This window comes from Dermacentor silvarum, chromosome 2, assembly GCF_013339745.2.
Source record: "Dermacentor silvarum isolate Dsil-2018 chromosome 2, BIME_Dsil_1.4, whole genome shotgun sequence".
Lineage (NCBI taxonomy): Eukaryota > Metazoa > Arthropoda > Arachnida > Ixodida > Ixodidae > Dermacentor > Dermacentor silvarum.
This window is the reverse complement of record NC_051155.1, coordinates 156672495-156677325: the sequence shown is the minus strand read 5'-3', so window position 1 is coordinate 156677325 and position 4831 is coordinate 156672495.

Genomic DNA, 4831 nt, shown 5'->3' with positions numbered 1-4831 from the left:
ATCATTAAGACCAGAAATAAAGAGTGATGGCCGCCTTGCTGGCTTGCATGATCACGCGTTCTGTTACAAATATGGAGCAATCAGATAACGAACATTGTGCGACTCGCCTGAGCCACTCCCATTTTTCATGGACAATATGCACCGACATTAGAGTTGCCCACGTCGCACAGTGCGTCTACGGTGAAGAGCGGTCCTGTGCGGCTGAGCACTGCTCATATTGAACTCTTATTACAGCAAGCTTGACTCCAAGAAATCGAACGCTGGCCAGGCCTTTCAATATTGCCATGAGTGATCCTCAGCATGACAAAGACAGCACGCGTTCTTGCGAGTTTCGCGATTCTACCGCAGCAAATCAAATCTTCACTAAAACGGAAGTAATCTCTCATATCTTAAAGCGTAATGCACTTTCCTTTATTGGCGGAACTAGCACAATTAAAAGCTTCGATGTCGATGCGCAGTACAGTGTTTAAGTGCTTTGCTGGCCTTAATGAAGTCGCAATCCATCGGCCGTCACGACTTTCTTAGATTTTCGGTGTTGCAGCGAACCTTATCAGACCCGTCTTTGAATTAAACGGGTCTCAGAGCGGTGTTTTCACGCTGTGAATTGATTATACAGTTCTGTGGCTCTCAAATCCGAAAAGACGAAGATCAAAAGTAATGAGCAGAAACCACCCAGCGCGTACCTCTCGAGTAAATGTGTGTCCACGTCTGTTGGATATTCTAAATGGCCTCCAAGCCAGCTTCATTTGGGTCAATGGGGATCATTTAGGTCGAGGATAACTTCGCACGCTACGGGAAAGAATGAGATGCGACGCTGATAATAATTATCACTTGATTCTATAGGTTAACTTCTGGTTTTCTGCATCATTCACAATAGTCGTTTATATTATTTTATGCGGACGAGAGAAATATTTATCATATATTCACTTCATCACTGCTCAGCTGGTAGAGAACCTAAGAGACTTTCTAAAGTTCACCCCGAATTGATCATTTGAGCTTACTTATAAAGCACTGCGATATCCACGAAATGTCTTCGGCGTCAAAACGTATACTACTTCACGTGAAAATCAACTATAGCGTGGGTTTCTGTCGGTAAGGATACCTATGGCGATGTTTCGAGTGAAGTTGACGAGCTTTATTTCAGGAAAGCACTGCACTTTGTGAGCGTCGCTGGTTATAACTTAGCCAGTACAATATTGTATGGTTCTCAAGTGTCACTGAAGTAGCGCTACCCTGCACCTGTACACGTAATGAAGTCAAAATACAAATAATGAAGGAATGGGTTTTAGGAGTGACACAAGATAAAAATTGCATTACACTCGCGCACACTTGCGCCAGTGTACGCAAGCGTGCACAAGCGTGCGCGAGTGTAATGCACTTGAGGTACGAAGACCTCAACTGCACGATAGCTTTCTTGATTTACGGTCGGGAAAATATCTCAATACGAACACCTACTTGACGATGCACCATCATTGCAAGGTTCTATCAGGCGACCATGGAAGTGAGTGCTCGTCGTGGCTTTTTGTGTGGCTATTAGCTGTGACACTTCCATTCTGAAACCCAGGAAGCATTGATCATGAGCACAAGAAATGCCAAATATTTTCTTCTAGCATTTGTGTTCTCGAAGGAATTTAAGTATTATCCCCTTTATGTAAAGCATGCAAGTATTACTCTCTTTCTGTATTCAAGTAAACATAATAATGTCTAGCGCAATTTGACCCGTTTGTGTATCTCTGCCATTCTTAGAGACTTCCACGATACAATAAATATACGATCTTCCGCAGCGAAGCATGCCAAAGCAAAGAACGTGAAACATTTTCCGTCGGCAATACTTTGTTTATTGGTGAGCTGTTGCGGGAACATACTGCGCTTTACTCCACAGTCTCGTGGAAAATTTATAATGCGAGGCAACGTCCTTGGAGGATTAAGTTTTCTTTTCAGTCCCATGACTGGGAGATGTAAAAGAGGCTCCACGATAATGCTCCTATATTTGCTGTGTTCGTTCCATCTTGAATCCGGCTCTAAGCCAACGTAGTGCTCGATGTCACGGTCGTTATCTCGACAATCTCCAATTACGACATCCGAACCGCTGGAAGAAGTACAGTGCATTCCCCAGAAGTTCCGTGACAAAGGTGGCTTCTCGGTGGCAAGCAGAATAGCCCGTCGCCCGCGCAGTCGGTAATGCGATGGCGCCAGGCCAGACTTATTCAGCCAGCCCAGATGTAGCCGCGATAAAGCCAAGCACCTGTAGCGAGTGAGTGGCCTTTGTAAGAAAACTGAACGTGATAAGAATGTTTTGATCAAACGTCCTCTCAAGAATGCGTGTACACACAAAGCGGCCCCACAGGCGTGAAAGATTTCGGAAGAATGCACGCTTTCACGTACGTTCGAAATCATCGCCTCTCTCGACCTGCCGCCGTGGTACAGTGGCTGCGATGTTGTGAGGCAAGGTCGCGTGCTCTAAACCAGGCCGCTGCGCTATATTCAAATGGGCGCTGAATGCAAGAATGCTTGTGGACTGGGATATAGGCGAATGTTGAGAAAAACCCCCATGTGATCATAGATAATACGAAGACCCCTACTGCGGCACCTCTGGGAGCTCAGCCGTTTACTTGAGAGGTTATGCCTCATCAATTATTAATACTACTACTACTACTGGAAACCCTCTTCTGGTTGAAGGATGGCCTGGAAACAGAAGTGACATGCATATATTTTGCATTAACTTCACTGGCCTCCAAGTGTTGGCATGAGTAGTGCCGTTAAGCAATCATACGTAACATACTTTTCATGACATTTGAACCACTGTACGTCCTCTCTTCGAATTCATCGAGTGCCTTAGAATAGCGTACCATAAGGAAACAGAAGTAAGCAGAACGTAGATGTTAAGCGTCGCATTACGGGGTCACTACACGATTGCAATGCACCATCCTTTCAACACATATCTAATCACTAACGCACTATGCGCACTGCTGCACGCTGCACATCATATCACAATGAAAATCATACATTTTGTGTATCTGTTTCTAGCGCTATGTTGTTCCACAGCTTGGTATGCACAGGTTTGCACACGAGCCTGATTAGCAATAATTAACAGCATATGAAACAATTTTATTATCAAGTACACATGAAGTCAATCTTGTTAGCATACAGACTAATTTGTCATCTTCGTTCAAGTAATGTGTGGTGCCAAATGTTATGCGTGGGGCCTGACCAAATTACACCCCCATTTTCAGATATACCACGCAATACGGGAGTATATGTTAATGCATAGGTGCAAGTTTGTATCAGCTAGTGCAAGACAGGGGTATAATTGGAGATCGCAGGGAGAGGCTTTCGTCCTACAGTGGACATAAATATAGGCTGATGATGATGATGATGGTATTGCAAAGCCATTGCCCGCACAATATATGAATAAATGGTCATCGAATGCTTATTACGTAGATACCAAGTAATGTTGCATCTGCGTAACCACATCGGTCCCCCCTATTCCACCTGGTGGCTCACGGTAGCTATACCACAGAAGCCCAACGATACTTGGTAAAATACATCTAGACCTTGATGGCGGATGACACCAGCGAGCCTCTGGACCTTGAAACTCTTGAGGCATCAATTATTTTGATTTATTAAAGTCATTTATCGGCGTGCCACATTTCTTTTATCACATAGAAATCACACATCAGTGGTCCGAACAAACGCCCACTTCAACTTCAAAGTAGTGTTCACAGCAATCATTGAATCGTAAACATGCTACACATTACAGTTTTCGCTCAAGCTTTCGTGAGGAGGGTGCTCGGATTTATATGAGGCACTTCGATGTAATGTGGATGGCTTATTTTAACTCAGCCACGCACTTTTACCGGGAACACATATAGCCACACGAACCAGAGTTTTTGTTAAAGAGATATCGTTTAACAGACTAAGAAACCGAGAAAAAGAGACAAAGGGGGGCTGTGTGTAAGGCATATACAGGGAACAACCAAACAGGCGAACAGTTAAGCAAGACGTAAGGGATGGTAACATTTAGTAAAAATAATAAAGTATTTGCTTTCTGTACAAGCGTTTCACTTTTCTGTCTAGTTACACTAGGGATAACAGTTATCGAAATCAAAAAGACAAAATCCCATCAGTGAGAACTTAACCTACAATCCTGCCAACGACTATGCGTTACTCCACGAGCTCAGCTGTTACGAAGATAATTTTCCAATGGTTCCACTTTGAAGCACACCTTCTTATAAATTAATTACTTGTTAATTAATTGTTTATTTATTTTTTATTTATCGGTGTTTCTCGCATAGTTGTTCGTGGAAAAAGTGATTAGCTCGAACAACGAAAGCTCCATCTACTGACACAGCTCATGACAGAAAATAACGCTAATTGACAGCACACCTTTTCAATCTCGTCCTTCTGCCTCAGACTATATCAATCGCATAAATGAATGTATGCTTACTTTGAACTTTACCTGGCACGAGCGTGCCCTATGCGCAAGAATTTTCTCTCGGAGGCACTCTTCGAGCCGACGAGAAAAGGCCATTAAAGTTCATGAACTGTTTTCTTGGAAATCAGGCTATACAATGACCTGTAGGCATACATATCCTCAGTGAGCAGCTGACAACGTGGCGATAATAATTATATGTTTTCATTGTGTGGGACACTCACAGTGGTAATAAATTAAGTTCACCGACTCGTATCCTGCAGATTAAGAATGCGCGTGATGGTCTAAGCCGGAAATTCCTGGCCAAAAATTAATGTACTCTAATGTCAGGTATTGCTACTCGCCCTGAAACTTTTCCAGGCTACATCACGCCTTCTTCGCCTTGGCACACTGTGATAG